This window comes from Dicentrarchus labrax, unplaced genomic scaffold (genome assembly GCF_905237075.1).
Source record: "Dicentrarchus labrax unplaced genomic scaffold, dlabrax2021, whole genome shotgun sequence".
In the NCBI taxonomy this organism is placed as follows: Eukaryota; Metazoa; Chordata; class Actinopteri; family Moronidae; genus Dicentrarchus; species Dicentrarchus labrax.
Window position 1 is genome coordinate 25945029 of NW_026136705.1, and position 23295 is coordinate 25968323.

The 23295-nt window shown below is 38.5% G+C and overlaps 1 long non-coding RNA gene across 2 annotated transcripts; it reads right to left on the reverse strand.

Annotated features, from left to right (window-relative positions):
- Positions 1-12312: 12312 nt before the first annotated feature.
- Positions 12313-16488, reverse strand: LOC127364080 (uncharacterized). Of its 2 annotated transcripts, XR_007884972.1 has the most exons (3): positions 15634-16488; positions 14878-15516; positions 12313-13844 (listed from the first exon to the last, which is right to left on the reverse strand). It is a non-coding gene; the product is annotated as an uncharacterized LOC127364080 (long non-coding RNA). The 2 variants fall into 2 exon arrangements; XR_007884971.1 differs by having other exon boundaries at positions 14878-16488.
- Positions 16489-23295: the final 6807 nt, after the last annotated feature.

Consider the following 23295-nt stretch of genomic DNA (forward strand, 5'->3'; position numbering starts at 1 on the left):
TATAAATAGCGGTAAAGTCTACATATGGAGATGGCTGGAGTGGATGCATGGATGGATGAATGGATGGGTCAAACAAACACAGGACTTTTACCCAGGGGACTGCTGTTCTTTCTTTCTGAAACCAAAAGTCAATGTATTTTTACTTACATACATCACATTGCTATTGCTAACCTGACTCTTGGTGAAAACAAACAAGGGAATCCCAAATTGTCCCTAATGTCCACAAGTAACAGGTTTAAAGTCTGGGATTGGTTGTGATGGAGCACACACACACACACACACACACACACACAAAACACACACACACACACACACACACACACACACACAGTATGTCTTCCTGTACAGCATACTACAGAACACCTATGTGCCCTCATCACCATATCGTCCCTGCCAGCAGCCTCAGGAGAGCAGCTAGCTCTGTCTGCTCTTGTTTTATACATAACCAGCAGGCTAATCTAATTACTCTGTGATGGAGAGCAGTCAATTTCACAGTCAGCCAGACACTTCTGCTGCCTAAAAATTGGGGCCACCCAAGTTTGATATATGAGGCAATAACCTGTAATGTAATGAAGTCACCTTCAGACCAAGACCCCTGTCATTGAAATAATAATGAATTATAACAAGTATAATAGTATTTGGGTTTGACACGCTGAGACTCTTTCGCGATGTCGCTATCTCTCTCCTCTACACTCTTCCTTTCTCTCCCTCTCTTCTGCTTGAAATGGATTTCTTTTTTTCTGTTTTTTTGAGTTGTGATATTGAGGTGACTTTAAAGTTCATGGGCGAGTCTGTCAAGTAGGCAGTTTGACTGTGGGCCTTAAATGAGAGACATATGCAGAGGGTGAAGTGTCAAACACCTTCAAGACTCATAGTTCAAACTAATTTACTTAAGCAAGGTGGAGGGCCATAAAAATCAAATCTTGCTCTTGTCATCATAATAGTTACGCCATATTTAAAGTGATGAGTTCAGTAACTTTATGCCTAGGCAAAAATGGGCACTTATGCTGTGTAGCAGAAGAAAATCAGTTAAATACGTGTGGTCAAGCTAAAATACTGCAGAGCTGATGTGATTTTTTACAGAACAGTTGGCTAGAGACACAGCACTGAGACACCTCCCCCAGCACACACACAAAAGAGACTTACATAATCTTAAATACAAAATAAGATAAAAGAAATACAGAAGTGAAAGGGCTTGAAGTGACATAGAAATATCACCCCTAACTTTGCAGTTCACCTCAGCTCTATAGATAATTTTAGCAAATTTCGGATCATTGATTTTTGGTTTTTTGGTTTTTATCACTGCTCAAAGAGCTAAAGATAGATCTGCAGCAACAAACTGCCCACAGGCAAACATAGCAACTAGCTGACTGTTGTGTCAGGAGTTGGTGGAGACTGGAGAGTGAATATTGTACTTGATGTTTGTCAAATTTTTTGGTGTCCTAAACCTAACCATGTGCAGGACATGAACCCCATCTCTGAGGTTCAGTCCTGCGAGTTGTACGCCAGTTATGCCCAACCATCTCCATCTGTGTGGGAAGAACACAACACAACCCAAGCAGCAATAATGTATCCTACAAAATGTATTTTAGCAGTGTTGCTTCTGTTTGGTCTTCCCACTTGTCCATCAGTCCCCAAAAAGCTTTTTGAAAGATGAATGCCACTTGGAGTAAATCAAAGACCACTTACATTGGTCCCTTTTTCTCTTTTTTTTCTGTCTTTCTGTTTTGAATACAAATTTGAAATGTGAGAGTTAAGGTATCTAAGTGAATATTAATGGTTTTCCAGTAAGGTTGTTAATTCAATTTCTTCTGTCACATGTTTTTCATTTCAAAGATTTAATGAGTTATTCTTTGTGTCAGCAATCTGAAACGGCATGTGCTTTGTTAAATGCTTGAACAGCCACATATATAATACTGATGTGGCTCTCATGGGGATTTCATAGGCTTTCTAATAATTGTTAAGATGTAAACAGTAAAGAGTTATTGACTTCGTTTCTGTATTAAGACTTTTCAAGAAAGAGGCTGACTTCGGCACTGTGAAATGTAAGGACAAGATTATTCCTCTCATTTTAACTTTAAAGTACAAAATAAATATGCATAACTGGTAAATCGAAATATAATATAAGTGGTATTCTTTTCAGAATGTTTTGATTTTACTTGGATACATAATCTATGCAAAATTATGTCAAGCACACAACTGGCATCTGAATTTAGACATAAGTAGGCTAATATATTACTTTCTAAGCCATGTTGAAAAGCGTATGTCAACCACTAGCCAAATGCTGGCAAATTTCTGCTTTTACTGATAAGTTAGTTTGTGTTCATCTGAGGTCATCTGATCTCACTGGAATAATCATGTGGAAGAAACACTCCCACAAACTCATAGTGTAACATTTTTTATTAATGTTTTGTTTTATTAAACCTTGGACCCTGTCTTTCTGATGTTTGTTTTCCAGACACTGAAGTTGTGGGGGTGGAGGGAGAGGAAAATTGGGGCAGTTGAAGGGTTTAACCGTTAATTAAACACAAATCCTCAGGCACAATCTGATCCACCATTGGTGTGTGGTCTGACATTACAATTTAATATTAAAAATGGCTACAATTTCTATAGCTTGACACAAGAAAATCTCAGCGCAAGGTCCACTTACTTGCTTTTTCCAAAGTGTTCAACCACATGTCACAGTCTTCATCACAGGATGGAGTTTAGTTGTCACAGAGATATAGAGATGGCAAATAAGTGTGGGAATATGGAACTTTGGCAATGCGTTGGCAACTGAGTACATTATTTCCACTAATCAGGAGTGGAAGAAGTTCCAGGAAACAGCTAATAAGTGTACAATTTGTAATTCAGACATTGCTAAAGTTTATCCTTACCAAAACTTGCATTAAATAGCACCAGACATGTCTGAGCCAATATCTGACTAACTAGGCATATATGATTCATAACTGCACATGTCTAAATGCTGCAACACATAGAAACATATTGTACATGTTTCCTCCAAGTTTAGAAAAAGTAAAAATTAAACCTGTCTGCAGACAATGACACAGATGATGCAACAGCCTGCAGGATCCATCATTGCTATTTTCAATGGCACAAATACAGTGATGAAATGCATTATTCATAATTGTATGATCATGCAAATAATAGAGCACAAGTGGATTCACAGAGCTCATCCATTCTTTATGCTGCTCAAGAACTGGGTTAACATAATTTTAAATGATTATCCTAAACAGCGCATCATTATCATCACTTGCATCATGTGTAGTTTATTCACAGATGCTTTGTTCCCTTCTAATTCAAACCTCACGTGCCAAAGAAGTTTCTTAAGACTCATGAAAGCCTCAGTCAGTAGACTGGAAAAAAAGAAAAAGAAGAAAAATCCCGTTTCCATGAGAAAAGAAATTGCATGATTGACAGAATGACCTTGCGGCTTAAGAACCACCACCAAACTATCGAGTTTGATCCCAAAATACCAAGGTGTGCGCAGCTGCCAGCTGTGTTTGTCTGTGTGAGTCCTAATTCATATGTAAAGAGAACGAATAACATGTATAATATGACCATGGACTGTTTTTCACTTTGGAGGTGCAAGGTTTTCATCTGGCAGCGGTGATGTCCTTATTTTCCACAATGGCTCTGCCCAAGGTCACTGCTTTATTCAATTTAGACACAGTGAACAACAGCACTGTGGGTTTCCTGAGCCCCTCCAGCACGCAGACAGATGAAACTTAGGGCAGGAAAAGACAACTGACAGGTGTGTGTGTGTGTGTGTGTGTGTGTGTGTGTGTGTGTGTGTGTGTGTGTGTGTGTGTGTGTGTGTGTGTGTGTGTAAATGCGTTTTCACAGAACATTTAAACAGTCTTCCTAGAACTTTCAGTCAAGCATGAAGATGTACGTATATATGTTCTGTATATCTACTGTCATGCATGTGTGTAGTGTGATGACTGTTATCTGTTCTGATCTTTTAGTGAGACTTGTTATCCAAAGTGTCCTGTGGAGTCATATGACCACATTTATGTTTAGCACACCAATCGAACCTGGCAGCTGACTGCATTCTCTTGCTGGTGGTGCTCTTAGAAAAGTCGGGAATCACAAAAGTCAGGAGAATTCATCTTGTGGGAACTATGATTGTATGTACAAAATCCATGTCAAGACATTTCAGTATGGACCAAAGTGGTGAACCTGCAATCTTTGGTATCAAAGTTGGACACCTTGTGTGAGCACAGTAGCACACTTACACTATTGTTAATATTTTTTGAGTTATAAATGGTAATTCTAACCAGTTATGGTCATCCAGGATTCTTTGTAGACTGAATGAAGTATGTTCTTTTCAGTTGAGTAAATACCTGTGGCAATCAGAAATAATATGCTTCTTTAGCAGTCTCTATTTGCAGAATGTGTGTACCTTAATTAATAAACTAAAATGAACAATGCCCTATGGAGAACACACATTTCTCACCAATACATGCTGTGTTTACAAATTTATTGAATTAACTTCCATCCTATAAAGACTAATCCTACTCCAGCCTCCAATACACTTTGAACATTTTGTGACCAAAGAGAAGAGCACAGTCCTGTTGAAAAAAGTTAATTGGTCAAAGATATATGAGTTTCCCAAGTCACTGAGGACCAAAGACCCGACCTGAACCAGTGGCGATCACAGCCCAATACAAAATCAATATCATTATATGTGCAATATGGAAGAAAAAAAGTATAAACAAAGATACTGCGGGTTATGGAGTAGTAAGTGTGAATCAAGTAAAATACTTTATGGGACTGAGATAGTCGACTGAAAAATGGAACGGAAATGTGTCCAGTGTAGACATGTTGAAATATTCATGTGATAACAGTGCAATTTGGATTATGAATATAGCAATTAAAAGTACATTTGTTTTAAATCAGAGGTATCCCGCCAGGTCCAGAGGAAAACCTCCTATGTACGGTTTATTTTGGTTTTGTTTAAATTTGGGTCCAGGACCTCTAGGGAGTCCCTAAGCTCTTCTTTGGGAACCACTGATTCAGAAATAGCTTACAATTTTGATTTCCCGGTGTGTCTGGGAAAACGTGGGCAAATATCATGAATATGTAATACTCTCCACTACTGTTAAAGAGCCCTAGGGCAAGGCATTTAACTGCCAACTCTTCAAGTGAAGCTGCAGCTACCAGTTGCCAGCTGGGGTTCTACTGAAAGCGTGGACATATGAGGATATGAAGCAGGTGTTGCTGATAGGAGCTGACATTCCCTGGATAAATAAAAGTTGAAAAAAAATATGTGTGTACCCTTGTGTGATATGTGTTTGTGTGTGTGCAGTGCTACTGATGGGTGAAATATATGAGGCGTGTGAAAAGGCTGTTTGCGCTGCCGCTCAGACTGCCAGGCTTGTCAGGACGAATGAGGGATCTGTCTGTGAGAAACCCCTGCGTTGGCCTCTGCTCTGCTCTCTGCTGCCCTGATCCACCTTCATCTGCTCTGCACTTCAGAAAAGCAAAGGAGAGAGCAGCAAGGAACACTGGGAACAGGAGCTAGGAGTCTGGACGAGTAAGGACCTCATAGAAGCGTGATGTGTAATGCAATTGTGTGTGTATGTGGCTTGTTATATTGTGTCATTTTTTTCTACAGGGGCAGTTAGCCTACAGTTACCTGCAATTGCTATTTTTTTGTTGTTGTTGTTGTTCCTTTATTGTCATTGTTATTGCTTTCATTTCAGTGGACAATATGTCAAAGATACTGTAACCTTGCTGGCAGCTCTGTGAAGCTGTAATGCTCACAACCAGAAACAAAACTGGACGGATTGAAATTGGCAAAACAATTTTGCTGTTCTAGGATCTTTACCACTGGTGTGTCAAAAGGGCTAAAGTTTGCCCTGAGGGTGGCACCGTTGGAGAGGTGTTGTCATTACCTACATCAAAAGGGTTTATCTTCTCTACTGGTACCATTTTAAGACATCTCAAATCCAGCTTGTCGGGCTTAACTCTACATTGTCAGATGAGAACATTAGCTTAGTGTGTAATATTTAATATGTCATATTTAATATATCTCACGTTTTAGAGTTACATGCTGATGTTTAATCAGAATCAGAATCAGAAATACTCCCAGCGGGAAATTATTTTTGTTACAAACTCCAGATATACAAACAACATATATTAAGAACAATATATATATATATATATATATATGACTCTCTGAGGGTATTATTATGCTGAATTCAGTGTTATTGTTAATGTAATATGCATTCCTCTCAAAGTAGCTTAGACTGACAGGAATTATATCATTATTTTAGAGGTTTTCTAAGAATGATACTCAACCAATGAAAATTTTATAAAACCACAACATGGCAATATCCTAATCTCAAAGTGTCAGAATTAACAGACTGGCATCACTATCCCTAGAGCTGCTAATTTATCTTAAAATGAGATGACAATTTGTTGACAGAGCTTCAACTAGGAGACTACATTTTTACAAACTGTTCTTGTAGCATTCTAAAACTACAATATACAAATTCTTGCACATTTAAACCTTGAAGAAAGAAGTTGACATTAGATGTGATATTGTACGCACACACAAGTATATTCCACTTTTCATTCAAATCCATGTATATCCAACTCAGAAGCATTGTCAGATATGAAAGATATTATCCTTGCTATTAACCTTGTTTATAATTTTTTTTATAATTAATTTTTTATGTTAATTTTTCTGTATATCAATATTTTTATACTTGCACGGTTATTGATAATTTATATTTGGACTCTTTGTAACTTTGCAACTGTGGCACAACAGTTGCCCTCAGGATAGATAAAATTCTTTGTTACCTTGAATTCATTATGTTTAAAGGCTTCATAGTGTAGAGAAAGCTGAGCTGCTGCATGTGTTGATGTGTTCTGTGTTTGGGGTCAGTGAAGAGAGCTGAGGAGCAACAGGGGGCCATCAGAGCAACACCCTGCACCCTGTCTGGATGAAAACTCAACATCACAAAGAAAAGGTGAACACATATGCACATTAGCAGGCTTACTCTGTGTATGTGCAGCTCATATGTACAAAAAGTAACTGCACTTCAAGCCGTCTGGGATTGATACACATATTTCTAAGAGGAAGAGCTGCTGGAGGCGAAAATAAACTGATTGGTTGAGTGGAACCTCAGTGGGTGGAGTTAAAGAATAATTTCCTTCCATTTCTTCACAGGAAGCAGATTGATTATTCACCCTGAAGGTTGACTAAGCTGTTCTTTATTAAAAACACATTGATCAATATTCTGATTGTTCAACACACAAACTAAAATGCTAAATGCTTTGTGGTTTCAATACTCCAATTAATAATGTAGCATATTGATGCATTTAATGGGTTGACCATTGCTTTTACAAAAGCCATATTTCCTTGCCACTTTAAAGGAAAAGGTTTCAATAGATATTATAGTGTCCCATGATATAAATATCCATTGATATATCATTACATGTAACATATAATGCTTGGATAAAGTGCTTGGACAAAGTGTAAAAAAGCTATACATAATAAGAACATATAAAAAATATGTTGAACATGAAATGTGGTGGTGTTGATTCAAAAGTAATCAAAAAGTAAAGTTTACTGCTTTAATTAGCATAGATTCTACATTTCAGTGCGATTAAAAAAAATCTTGTTTCCTGGCGCTTTTCCCTATCTTTTATTCTATGATTGATCTCACAGAAATAGCAAACTCTTCATAACTCTGCTTACTTAGTTCTTAGAAAGTAAATCATTCATCAGAGTTCTTCATTTTCCCAAAGTTTTTATGGCTGAACTCCTTCTTCTGTATAAGCTGTTGTGTCAACCTCATCTGTTCAGTTTTAAACTGCATTACAGATGGCATTTATGATTTTATTGCTTTCTCACACTGTAAAGACTCGAGTTAATCTTCAGTTCACCTGCAGTTGTGAGGTTCTCTCTTCAGGTCTGTGATTAACAGGTGGGTTTGAAATGAAGATGCACTTGAAGTGGACAAGTGGCCCCATGAGGGTCGATGGAGAACAAAGAGGCTGAAAAGTGGAGACAGACGGAGAGGGAGAACAAAAATGGCTGATGGGAGAAAAGAGTTTAATAGAGGGATTTGAGGTGATACAGCAAACACTGTGACAACCATATCGAGGGGCTCAGTTGCTGGTCCATTCAAAGTCACAAGATCAGTGTTCCCAGTTGACAGTTAGGGTTAGGAAAAGATGTCATATCTCACAGCATTGATTACCTTAACTACTACCTAATTGTAATGAATGAATGTTTTCAGAAATACACAGACAGGTGACAAATTAAAGGAAACACCTGAATGAATTAGTGGAAAAACATGACAAATGCGTATGCTTTCATACAGGACACAAGGGGTGAACACCTATGGGTGAATGGAGAGGGTTCAAGAGACTATTAGGTTTGTTTAGGTTTTTACTTTAAATTGTCACCCATCTGTATGTCGATGTTGTCTGAAACAAACAGTCCATCTTAGTAACGGGGGAACGTAACAAGTATCAAAACTTATTAAGACCAATGATGGATATCCAGCCAAAAAATTGTAATCCAGATTATAATTTCTCTCTCTTTTCTTGCCTTTTTTTATTTTTATAATTTATTCATCAATTTTATTGTAAAAAAAACAAAATGTTCTATATGCATTTTTTAGCACAAAGAAAACTACAACCTGAATGTCATTATACAACGCTGCACTGTAAATAACAATTAAATAACCTTGTATCCTTGAACATAGTTTCCCTCACAACTATTCTTTTTAAAATAGGGCCACATGTGAGTTCTGAGTTTAAAGTAATTAAAATGAATTAATTAATTAAAAAACGCAATCTAAGTATTCTAACTTTAAGTGCATAACTCAAATAAATTGTTCACATGTGGCCTTAATCCTCTTCCGTACAAGGTAGCTATGCAGGTAAAGAAGATAATTTCTGAGAGACATGGTTGAGATATTCAAAACACACAAGAGACTGAGGCAGTGTGACAAAAAGTGAGAGACAAAGAGACAAGAAGAGACAAAGTGAGAGAGTGAAGCAGTCTGAGCACCACCTAAAAGCCAGAGAGAGCTCTAATGAGACCGTCCTCAATGACGGAGGGGATGTGACTGACGGCAGACGGTCTGGTCTTCACACAAGGCCAGAGCGCATTAGCCTCTCCAAACATCACGGCAACCGAACCCAGAGCTCAGCCGAGGTGGATGAAATTTCTTCTTTTCTTTATTCATTTTCTCCCTTTTTTTCCTTCGAAATTTAGGAGATTAAATGCTTTCAATGCATATATATATATATATATATATATATATATATATGTATATATATATATATATGTATATATATATTCAGTGTGTACCCATGAAATTCTGTATGAAGTGGAGAAATCATAAAAAATCTCTATAGCTCAATCAGAATGGCTTTAGCTAGGCTACAGACTGAGCAGGAAATGAAGAACACACCGATCAACTGACAAAGGACTGTGTGTATATGGCCACTAATAAATATTTGTTTACGAATGGCTGACACCTAAAACAGGGATGCTAAATCAGTGCGCAAGGTATATTAAACTGCAGGTAACCATAGCAACAATACTGACGTAAGACACTTTTTTGTCATTGTGGGCTGAATTTTGTTTGGAAACTGAGTGACCAGCAGCAGCAGCAATAAAAAAAATAAAAACATAAAAAATGGACAAGATAATAAATATAAATCTGAAGTTCCTCCATCTGTATATTGTAAAGCTATGGTATGTGATGTGTTTCAGAAGCACTTTTTGTTGTTGCTGAAATTGTCTTTACATTTTGACAGAAATAAATGAATCAAATCCTCTATCAAAAAAATCTGCTGTCTATAGCAGTCACAGACCTAAGACGTCCAGCCAGTCATTTCATTTGGATGCTTCATGCTACTTTAACAAGAAAATAACTCACTGTAACATATGACATAAACTATCATACAACTTTTGTATTATACAGTCATTCTAGTGGCTCTGCGAGGCGGTACTTTTAGCTACATGCTATCATGTTGACAGTGACATTTAGCAGGTTTACCACGTTCCCAATCATAGTTTAGTGTATTAGCATACATTTGCTGTTTAACCCTCAACACAAAGTACAGCTGAGGCTGACGTGAATGTCATTAGTTTTGTAAGTTCAAGTCTTAAACAATTGGATTGTGCTTTGCACTGCAGAAACACTAAAAAACAAGGACAATTAAAGTGGTCATGCTTTACACCATAACTGAGAGCACGTTGAATAAGTTTATACATCACCACACTTTTTATATTGAAGTGAACAACATGGCCTCTAAGGGACGCTAGCAGGACTTATAGATTTTTTGTTAGTGACTAAATGTATCAGTCCAGTGCATTTTCACATACACATTTAATGAAGCCACAAAGTAAAACAATTTGTTTTTGTTCAATTTGTCTTATCTGTTTTACAAGCTAATTAAATAGTGCTATCTAATTAATTTTTCCCTGTATGATAGTTGAACATCAGTTTAAAATGAATGGCGCACCAAAGGCGCCCTTTAAATTCTGAGGGCACCTGATGCTTACTTTTGATGTTTTAGGGACGATGACATGGTTTCCATGAACCCCGGCTGTGCTACTGTTGATGTTTGTGTGCTTTTCCTGCTGAAGTCCAACTGAGCAATGAGTCATGAGGCATCAGAGGTGAGCAAGCAAATCATGGACCTTGACAATGCCTCTTTGTATAGCCTGTCTTTGATGTCTTTCACTGTCTGCCTGTTTGAGAGTCCTGTGCCATGAGGGCTGTGGAAACGCTGCCTGGAAACCAACTGTGTTTGTTCCATTACTTTGTTCTCCGGGTCAAAGACCAAATAATGGAGCCATGTAGCCACCTGCTGCTCGCCATCACCTTCCCGTCGTTGCCATCACTTATGTTGGACGGTATTAGTAGGACAGTAGAGGACAGACAACAAAGTGGCACAAGAGCCATTTATCTTAAAAGCGTCTGAAAATGTGTTGAGAGGTAGATGTGTGACAGACAGAAACCCAACACATCAACATGACACAGAACATCAAAATGAAAAACTGTACAACACATTACCAACTGGGGGGTAAACTGAAGGACTTTGAAATGTTCCATGCAAATATAATCCCCTTGCCTTGTTTGGATCCAGTGTTTCAGCTCATTCTAAGGTAACACAAACACAATACAGCACCTCGTTACTGTTTTTAGATTACAGTGATTGCTTTTTGTGACTGCACCTTCCCAATTTCTCAATCCCAAAATGTTGGATATACCAGTGGCTTCCAACCTTTCTGGCTGGTGATCATATAAGCGAGGCAGTGTCTACTCACAGGTTGTGAGCAGGTCAAACTCCAGTATTTCACACTTGTGTAGCAGAAATGTTTTTTAATCTAGTTTATCAGCTTGCAATCTGTTGGATTTATCTGGCACCCCCTCTATGGGGTCCTGGCGCCATAGACGGGGAACCACTATACCACTGTGCTCTTCTTTCTATTACCGGTTGTCTTTTATGCTTTATATAGTAAGAGGACCTTCAGGGATTTTTTAAATCTCTCCTTGGGCTGGATATGTGCACATATATGTGTAGAAATCCAAACTTACTTTATGCACTCTTACTCTTAATGTTCTACAGATGTTGTTTCCCAGAGATGGAAAAAGTAAGGGAACAATAATTAACAATGTACAAACCTTGAAGTTATTACTCTGTGAATCTGGAAAATAGCATTCTTTGTCATCATAATTTATTGTTTTTACTTTATTAAGACAATTTTAAGATCCCATATTCTTATATATGCTTCTAAAGTAGTTATTTGTATGCTTTTTTGCAGCAAGTTGCATTTGTCATTGTCTTTTTATGTTGTTTGTATTGTATCTTTGTCGTAACATTGATTTAATGTTGTGTTCTTGGCCAGCTCTCTCTTGTAAAAGAGATTTTAATCTCAGCGAAACTTTTACCTGGTTTAAATAAAGGTAAATAAAAGAGTTCACTACATCTTTGAGAAGCACACCCAGCAGTGACTGTGGGTGAGAGTCAATACCAGTGTTATCGAGTGATTAATTATAAACAAAGATGCTCTAATATCCATTTAGCTTCAGACAAAACAGATTTTTATAACCAAATTACAGCCTTTAATAAATTTGACCATAATAACATTTATAGCAACACCTTTATTGCCTGCGAGATAAACCCCTATTTGCAGCCAGGGTCCATTAAGTGTTAAAAAACAATAAACCGTAATCTGAGAACACAGAGCTGATGTGTGCCTAGCAAGCAGACATTCATGAAAGAAGATATGTTGTCTTTTCATAGCTGAATTAAAGAATTAACACAGCACATCATTAACTTTTTAATCACTCTATAGTGCAACATGTCTTCTTAGACAGGAAATTAAAATGACAGCAACTGAGCCTTGTTGTTCTTAATCCAGTATGGGGACATATTAACTTATTCCCTAAATAAATCAGCTTTATTGCAGTTTTTCTACAACATACAAAGTTGTAGATTCAAGAAAAACTTATCTGCATTTTTAATTTGTTAAAGGTCAAATAAATGTGCAATCTGTGCTGTCAAAAGCCATCCAAATACAAACTCCACAGGCATTTTGTCTCCATGTTTATTAATACAGCTGTTGTGACAAGCCTTGCATGTAATTTCTGCCGCAGTATGTTCCCACTCTTCATCGTCAAATGCAATTAGCCGCGACCTACTTCATGAGAGGGAGAAATACTGTTCTTTAATTGCCTCGCATCCTGGAGAGCAGCAAATGGGGTATGTTTTATATAATACTGCCAGTCAAGCTGCAGGAAAATAACTGCGAAAATGTTAATGATGCACGTTCAGGAACACTTATCGGGAGGTTAATGAATAATTACGAACTTTTGTCTGAAAAAAAAAGAGAAAAGATCCCATTCCATTCAAATTATGGGTAATCACGAGAAAATTTATGGGATGAACAATAAGTGAGAAGATTTATAGTAAATGCAAATGTTAACACAGTCAGTCCCCTGGCAAACCAGCAGTTTATGAATGTAAAGGAAATCTGTTGTGAATAGATTGTAGCTTTTCAGTGATTCGCCTTCATTTAACTCCTGAATACTACAATGATGGGAAACTTTTGCGTATCGTTCTCATGTACAGTATTATTAAATAAAGATTAGTATAGTTAAAACGTCTCTGAACGCACACATCAAAAAGACAGGAATGAAATCTGTTTTGCATCTTATGCCCTTAACCAAAAAAACTGATTTATATTTTGCTGTACATGTGCTGAAGGTTGAGGTTGAATATTGAAGTGGCGCTGGAACTTTTAAGGTACATTATTGATTTTGTCTTTGTCTGAAGTGATGTGACATTCAAAACCGAGCCCAGTCTTAAAGGTAAAATAACTTTTAGCAGAAGAATTCAACTAACTGATTTCAGAGAAAAATATGCTGCCTTTGACATGGAAGAGAAAAAGACTACATGCATCAAGTCCGTATTTTTTCCATGCATTTTTTTTAATCCATCATCCAATTAAATTATTTACGCATAGAAACCATGCACACTATGCATTTTATTATTCTATCCATTGCGAAATTCACATTACGAGAGAGAGTCGTCGAGCAGTGAGGATGATTTCGTGGTCCTCTCACTTGAAAAAAAAAAAAGAAAAAGTACAGTAATTGGGTCCAAGTGTCAAGAACATGTAGAGGTTTCACCTGCTGATAAAGGAGCTGTCTGCTCACTGCCATCGCTCTGTCTCTCACTCAATCTCTCTTTTATCCTTCCTTGCTTCTCTACGCTGGAGGTTCCTCCGCAGGCTGTCACCGCTCTCTTCCCACATGTTGCATTTGGCCCAACAGCTACGCTTTCCCTGTCTCTCTCATCTGAAAAAACACAAAAAAGTCAAACCTGTTCCAGAAACTTGAATGACGTATATATGAACATATGTATGATTAAGGTTGAAAGTCACTTTGAAAAGTTATCAAGGATTCATCTCTGTGGAATATGGACTTTGGTACATTTCATGTTATCATCTAACAGTGGTTGAGTCAATTCATCTATCTGAATGTAAAGTATGTCTATTATTTATTTATTTAGCATCTCACTCCCCAATAAACCTGGATGTTTTTTTTTTTTTGTTAGTTTTTTTTTTTCATGGACCGGTCCATAAGGTCCTTCTGGGGTCATGTTCTGGTCTGTTTGGTCTGTTTTCCACTTTCTCCCTACCCTATGTCTTGTAGCTTTCTATCAGTATTCTCGGAGTGAAACCTTGTTTGAATCTGAAAAAGGCGTCAGTGTCACAACCTTCCTCTGGACCACACACACCTACACACACACACACACACACACACACACACACACACACACACACACACACACACACACACACACACACGGTAGACACAATCTCAGTCCACACCTGTCAGTCAAATGATTCAGGCATGCTCTCTGTCAGACGCTCATGCTCACTGTTCATTAGCAGCACTCCCTCTCACCTCCTCTATCCCTCCTCCCTTTTTGTCCACAGAAATAAAGTCGTCAGTGGGAAACTCTTCATGACCTCCTCTTCTCAAACTTAGGAAAAATAAGAACTTTCTTAAATAATATGGTTAAGTAATATTTTAATTGGATTAGCCTACTTAAATGCATAGAGACATACTAATATACATAACACAACTTTTTGATGCTATTCCCTATTTTTGGTTCTTGTGGCAGTTTTTAGTGTTCTCGATTTTTTCTCTTTTATGCAAGAGATGATGAAAGTATGATATGACCTATCTAAACAATATGCAGTATTCATGACTGATGCTAGGGCACAAATTCTAATAATCTAAGGGGAAGAAGATGTGTTGTGTGTGTGTGTGTGTGTGTGTGTGTGTGTGTGTGTGTGTGTGTGGATGTTAAAAATGTAATTACTTGTGAGGTTGTCAGCCAGAGGCCTTCATACATGCCAGCACAACCAGTTCCCTTCATACACAACATATGCAACAAAAGAGGACTTGTGAAGGCTGCAGCAAAATTAAATCTAAAGGATATGACGACACACACAAAAAATGTATGCACACATGAGCACCAGATAATTAATCATAATTGCTTTCTCTTTTTTCTCTCCATCTCTCTCGCTCTTCTGCTTACTAATAGCTTTCAAGTCAAGTTGAGAAAACTGCCATTATCCACTTCATCAGTTTAGCTTCATGTTTGTCAGACTCTGGTTCACGGCATCAGTTGGCACTTAAGAAATTTAAAGGAAAGGAAATGTTTGGAAAAAGTTTTTACGGCAGTTAAATGGTGACCTGTGTGAATGTAATCAACCAATATATACATGTACATCAGTGTTGTCAGTAGTGTAGTGAGTGTGTGTGTGTGGACATGGATGAAGTGTTGTGTATGAAAAAAGGTAATGGGATTTATCAAACCAAAGAAAGCAACAAACCCAGGACCTGCTGGCTGGAAGGAGAGAGAGATAACCAACTGATCAACCCCCTATAAAGCCTTGTAACCAGGAAGGAATCAAGTGTAGCTCATCTTATAGCCACACCCCTGCCACTCTGTCTCCTGCAAAGAAACAAGGGAAAAATACACAGAACCACCAGAGTGGGAGGGGTCATCACAATGTTAACACTGACCGTGTTAGCAGAAATAGAAAAATAAAAAGAATATATAAATGCATACTTAGCTAATAAATCATTGACCAACATCTGCTGTTGCAGTGACTTGTCTATGTGTCTAAGGACCCCCTTAAAAAAACAAAAATGGCTCATCTCAACAGGTTTATATGATTTTTTTAAATAAAAATGACAAGTTGCAGAAACACTGACTTTGGGGGCTAGAGGGATTGTCATGAAGAACTCATACAGAAAAATAAATGAAGTCAAGAGGAACAATAGCTGCAGGAGAATTTTTGAGTAGCTTTATGTCTGGTACTGAGGTGTGTGAGAATATTGAGTAAATAATGTTTAGAAAAGGAGGGAGTCGAGCTGCACCTTTCACTGGGAGGTGGATTAGAGCCAAATGAATCAATCAGAAGTTAATACCTTCCTGGCCAGTCTTAACCTGCCTCTTATACTCTCTCCCTCTCTCTCTCTCTCTCTCTCTCTCTCTCTCTCTCTCTCTCTCTCTCTCTCTCACACACACACACACACACACACACACACACACACACACACACACACACAGTTGCCTACACTACTGCCAGATAACCCTAGAGTGGAGATTGATTCATGAGGCGAGTGTCAAGTTCAAGCCAAGGACACCTGAGCACCTGCTTAAAGCCAGTACAGCTGAACACACACACACACACACACACACAAACAGTATGCCACCAGGCCCTAGCAGGTAGGGGAGCACTCACACACAGAGGCATGCAAATATGAACATTTAATGAGAAATAATAAGCCGGCCATGACTGACAGAACTGCTTTGACAAAGGCAGCATTGAGAGAATAAATGTATTTATAATCTGAACTTGTTGATTGGAGATATTGTACAATTAAAATGAATATCATGCATCGTTTTAATAATCTAAATATTTATATAAACAGTGGATCACATAACTGCATGTGTGTGAAAGGAGTTATTCATCGTTCTGGTGCTGCTCCCTACCAAGGAGCCTGGTGGCGAGGACAATGCTAAGAGGGAAGAGGAGGACAGTAATGTTAATGTTAACCCAGCAGCAGCAGCCACAACTAGTTTAGCTGTCCCACCCCTGACCAGCCTCCAGGAGAAGTTCTTTTGAGATTCCGTCTTTTTTTTTTACTTCAATAAGTTTCTGGATTCTTTTTTCTTTGATACTTGAGAATTTTTGTTGGATTATGTGGCATCACATTCGCAATTGAGAATAATACACACATGCACACACACAAATACACACAGTGTTGTACTGTATGGCAGATACTACTCTCTCCCTTCTGTCTCCCCCTCAGTCTGTCCCTCACAGGCAGAAGAGCAGAGGTCAAAACTCAGCACTGAATCAAATTCACGACTTTGCCTTCTTGCCGGAAAACTGAAAATGTCCGGTGGCTTCACAGCGAGCACATGATGCCTATATAGCAGCTTAGCACTGTCATCCGGATTAGTGTGTCATCAAGCAGCATTAGGGTCGTTGATCGTCGTGTGACAGTCAGGAAGGGCGAGCCAATTATGTGAGGTCGAAGACTGGAGCAACGGGCTTCCATCTGAGGAACATGTTCACCAGGATCTGCACTGGAGGATATGTTTTTAATGCCTGCAACCTGAATACCTCCAGTGGCTTCGACTTTTATTGTTGTTCTGTCCAGTTTTCCATTAATTATATATTTGTTGGACAGGTTGTAAACACATTTTTAGGGTAGCTAAACTTATTTGGAAGGAAAACAAAGACAGATAGTAAAAAAAGAAATGAAATGTACATGACAAGTGCTCACTTTGACACAGTTTATTAAAAACCTAAACGTTTAGTTGAGATTCTTTGTGGTTTAAACAATAACCCACACCAACATTGGGATTGCTTAATTATTCTTCAAACTAAAATAATTTGATTACAGCGATAATCATGTAAAATGTTCACATGTAAGGACTGATTTTAAATGGTTTAATTTTAAGCTGAGGTGGGTAAAAGAACACTGGAGGCAAATTAGCATCCTTCCATATTCTGTGACAGCAGTCATAGCTTTTGGGAGGGGCTTTTTGAAGGTTTCTTCAATATTGATTGTTGTTTTGAGCCATCAAATCTTTTTTTTAATACTTGGAGACTAGGATGTAGTTAAGGAGGCGAGATAGAAAATGGCAACCACCACCATACCCAAAGACTGAGCTGAGCTGGACCAAGACTTGGTCGACAAGGCATTAGATCAGTGTAAAATTTTGATAGGGCATGCAACTCAAGAAAATGTAATGTTTCAAGTGCATTTTGAGTGAACATTCAACTTTTACTGGCAAATGTGGCTTCAACATGTTACACATTTTGTCCAGGAGGCATGCTGACTACAGGGTTTTCCTCACATTAAACAGCCCTAGTTCATTTCATATTTTATTTGTATTGGTGACAAAGAGAAACATACTTAAATGGGGCCACTCTGGAGCCAGCATCTCGTAACATTAGTAACTCCTTCATTTGGGACTGGCCTCAATATTTAGCTATGATAGGTACCACTTGGACCTCCTGATCAGAAACCCAAATGGAATGAAAATTTCCTATGTAAAAAGGTTATTCCGAAGGGTTTTCTATCCACTTTACTAAATAAAAAACACCCATGTTGTCTCATACAGAGAAAGTTACTCAGTAAAGTAAAGTAAGTAAAGTTACTGTCAGGGATAGTGTTATGGCTGGACCCAGGAGCAGACACACAGACTGGATGAAGGGTTTTAAGGGGCTTTATTAACACACACACTGGGAGGGATGAGGGGCGGCCTTGGCCGGAATGGGCTGGAGAATCGGCAGGGAGACCAAAGACACGGAAGCACTGGGGAGCCGATTCAGGGAACCGACCAGCATGGGAGGCTGATGAACTGGCGGAGTGACTGAAGACACGAAGACACAGGAGAGCTGACTCTGGAACCTGAACTGCAGGAGAGTGATCCCTGAAACTCTGAAGAGATGGATCCCTGAAACTCTGGAGAGATAGGATCCCTGAAACTCTGAAGAGATGGATCCCTGAAACTCTGGAGAGATAGGATCCCAGGGGAGAGCAGGTACAGGAAAACCACATGGAACTAGCTACTCACTGAGAGGAGGCACGGGAGTACCACCAAGTCTGCTGACTAAGAATCTGGCCCCGAATGAAGGGGAGACCGGGGTTTTTGAGGGCAGAGACTAATGAATGATTGAAAGCAGGTCAGACAGCGCACAGGTGAGGTGAATGGAGGCCGCACCCTAATTAGACACACACACACACACACACACACACACACACACACACACACACACACACACACACACACACACAGGGAAGGACAAGGAGCAAAGGGAGCAGGAGAGGAGCAGAGCCATGACAGTTACTTACTTAAAAGACAGTAAATGTGTTCCATTTCACTTTTCAGCCAAGGTTTTCCACAACAAGAGCCTGTTCCTTATGGACAGTCTGAGAAAGAAAAATACACAGAGAGCAAGGAGAATGGGCAGATGGGAGGAAGAAAGGGAAGGCAACAAGTATGAAGAGTGGAGGAGAAAAGTTGGACAGATTGAAAGAATGCCGAGAGGACAAAACTTTGGAAAAAAAAACAATCAAATTTTTCATGACTGCAAACTGACAAAAACAAACACAAAATACTACAAAAACAATATTTTCATGGACTGGATCCCATTTCACATGCTGGGCTCATTGTTGCCCCAGGCAACCCAGGCTCCTTGCTCAGGTGGAAGTGAGTGACTGCCTTGGGCCATAATAACATATTTACCTGACTGTTAATGAAGAGAGTGGACTCTCAGAGGCCCGGAGGTCACACTGCCTCTCGCTGACGGCATCCGTTGAGATCATACCATCTCATCCCCCCTTCAAAGGAATGAATCATTGATTTACAGATATCCTTGTGGATTTCATTTGTGTATTCCCTGTGCTTCAATATACAGAGAGATTGACAAAAACAGAAATGTGTAAAGAGAGAAACCAAAAGTTTTTGTACATTAAGTAAAATAGCAATTATAGGTACATGAATAAAATCTTCATACTGGTCTAACAGTGCCACAACATACACAATTTCTGCATGCTGACCCATTCAGATAGACTGCCGAGGAGGGTTTGCTCTGCGTAACTGTGTTGGTCTCAAAAGGGAATAAGAGGATGGCAAAGATAAAGATTATTTATATTATTACATAATTATTGCATTTTTGGACCACCAGGAGCATGGTATAAAGATGGCAATGTCAATTAATCTCTGGATCCACTTACCTGCCAAATCACTACAAGATTCTCAACAGATATTAATGGTCCCCTGCAGATGAATCTTAATGATTCTGATGAATCCCCGAGAAGGCTGAAATATGACCCAGGCAAAGAAGGCTAGAGGCCCAGTGTACTGCAAAGACTAATGGCCTGATTTCCTTTAAATTTGCTGTAGACCTTCACGGTCCTCAGAGGATGAATCCTAATATATTTTTGGTGACATTTCCTCCTGGGACAGATAGAAGATTCCTATTTTTCCATGGCATTTTCTCTAGCACAACCATCAGGCCATAGCTTCAAGTTAAGCACAAGCGTTATCAAGATTGAATGTGTAGATGGACATGACTGGAAACAAGTTAATTTCCCCAGACAATGAACCCTCTCAATTTCCTCTGACAGCATTGTAAAACCAAAATGTCAAATTAGAAAACAAGCTGTCAACATCTAAAGGGAAGTTTGCCATTCAATTTGTTGAGCATTTCCACGCTCACCAGAAGATAAAAACTCTGTTGTAATGTGGTCTAAATAGCACCGCTGCAGCAGCGTATGTAAAGGCAACCAGCAGGAATTAGACTCTCAGTGTTGTTATTTCAATGGTCGGTCTGGTGCTGATAGAGAGTAGGAGGGGGCAGCTGCTCTGGATGAGACAACGGTCTCCAGAGCATCAGGAGGGGGATGAGACTCAGCTGAATATATATGAGCTCATCTGAAATTCAGGTTTGAGTTCAGGCGATGGCCAGGGAAAAGGTCAACGTCATCAAACCTGGATTGGACACATTTTGTTCTTAGACCTTTTGTCAGTGACAGAAGAGGGAAGAGTTTGTTCTTCTAGCTCAGAAGCCCCACCCAGGCTTCTAAGCGCCTCCCTCTTCTTGCATCTTAGCATTTAGCAGATGTTCTGACCAAAAGCAGCCCTGCATTAAAAATGTATAAGGGGCTGTGTTGGTTAGGGCATGAATTCAGGTACCAGTGACATATAAACATTATTCAGGAAGGCGTGAGTTTGAAGGCCTTATAAGACAATAAAGGTGCAATAAATTGCAAGTTACACGTAAAGATACTCAGTTTAGATTTCAAGTTTCCAGGCATGTTTTTGTTTTGTGTGTTTTGTAGATCATTTACACTGGGAGTAGTGAATGAAAGTCAAACATTTCGGTAGAAAGGCCAATAGTTTTTGTTGTTTGGGGATACCATGGTGGTAGAATGATCTGGTGTGATAAGAATTATCTCAGCAGTATTTTGTGGTTTGTTAAACTGATGTTATTATTTTTTTTTCTGCATACAGTATGATAGATAAATGAGACTGATTGCAGTGCTCTAAACAAGGCGAAACAAGAAATGCATTTAAGATGGCTTTACATATTTAAACCAAGCTTTAGCCGTGCAGTGTTACAGTGTCTTGGTTGCTTATTCATACATTAGTCAGACATATAAAAGTGCATTTATGTAATGAAGTGTCTGAAAAGGGGCTTTTAACTGTCAAGATGCATTTTTTCTTACTGTAAGGAGCAGAAAGCACGCAGCAGGAGCTACATTTAATTTCCTTTCCCTGGAGATTCTGTTTGAATAGATGACAATAAAGATAATTGTGAGTGAGAGCTGGAAACTGGAAGCAAACTGGGAGCATGAGGGTGCAAATGTCACTCAGATAATACTGTATCCCGCAGGGAAAGACTGGCCTTTCAGGATGGATCATGGTAAGCTTTATTATGATCGGCCGTGGCGAAACCAATAGGAAGCGTTCTTCCTGTAGACTTGATTCACTACAGGAAGAAAAAAAAGCATCATAGTTTAAAGGTGGAAAATGAACTAACATGAAAGTTCGGTACGGAAAATTGCAACTGACTCTCGCCATATTGTGTAAAATGGAAGGAAATTTGTTAAGGGGTGGTATTGAATTAAAATTGTTATTCAATCAAAGTGATCTAAGAGCCCTTGACAGTGTGTAATTGCAATCAGTTAAATTGCTTAATTCAAACGGAGAGCCATGGGGAACCACAATTTGCTGAGAGGAAGAGAAGAGTGAGGGCAAATAAGAGAAAGAAGGAAAGGGTGAGTGAGTATAGAGAGATTGCGAGGATTTTATTTATTTTATCCTAACTACCTCTAACTATGTTTACATCAGGCTGTGCAATTAATTAAATCTGGATATTATGTTGATTTTATTGTGAGCTAATGTGCCAGTGAATACACCAGAGATGTCAGAGGGACTCCTGAAAGTGTTACAAAAAATAAACTCATCATTTCATTCTTTGTTTTAGACTTGAGGTGAGATGTCTTTACATATTTTTCTAACTGTTCTGCAATTTGCATTTCCCATATCGCACTTCCAGATACTCTTCTGTTTAGGAGATGAAGCCATTACTGAGGGGTTGTTTTTCACACACAAGCACTGACTGATTGCTTTTTTAAATTGTGTAATTCCTCAGCTAACAGTGTGTGAAGTGGTTGACTTTAACTTTTGTTGTGGACGTTGTTTGATCATACTGGACCTTACCAGTGTTGGGCAAGTTACCTTTCCAAAGTAATTAGTTACAGTTACTAGTTACTTCTTCAAAAAAGTAACTAAATCAGTTAGTCAGTTACAAATTATAAAAGTAACTAATTACTTCAGAAAGTAACTATTGCGTTACTTTCAAGTAAATTTTTAAATGCTCAAATGTGACCCCACCTCCACCCCTCTTTAACGGAACTTAAAATACATGTGCACGTTCAATTATTTATGATAAATCTGAATATTATAATGAAATGGACACAATACATTATTAACAGACACAATGTACACAAATCTAAACTATTTTAATGTTGGTGTGGGACAAAGTGAGACTAGCCTCCAATCAAATGCCATAAATGTAGATATTATGTTTATATAGTGGATCGATACAAATAACACAATAGATGTTTTGGAACTTTTGATATTTATTGCCCCTCAACAGGCCACAACTGGGCAAAATTAAATGATGCCTGTTAAGCACTATACCAAAAATTAATAACAAACATATACACTCTTTGTAGTGCAAATACAACAAAAGAAAACTTCAGACAATTGGTAGATATACTGTACTTCAAGTATTTTCTTCCTCGAAAAAAAGGAACAGTGTAACAATATGAGGTGCTTTCAATCTAACTGAAAAGTACAATGTATAGCATAACTAAGGAATCCAAATATAAACAGGTAATACATCAAAAATAAAAAATACATCTCCATAAAAATATATCTCTTTCTCTGGCCATTGACAATCTCACTTCAAGAGGCTGCAGCCAGCCAACAAATAAATCTAAATTAAATTATGCTCTTTAAGTAATGTACCAAAAATGTATTCAAAAAATATCTACACTCTTTTTAGTGCAAAAGTAATAAGATGCAACACAACTCGCCATACCTGTCTCTCGTTGACTGACTCGCTTCTGTTGTTCGTTGTGTGTCCAACTACGCGTGCTTTCGAACACCTGCCCAACTCTACCTCTGATTGGC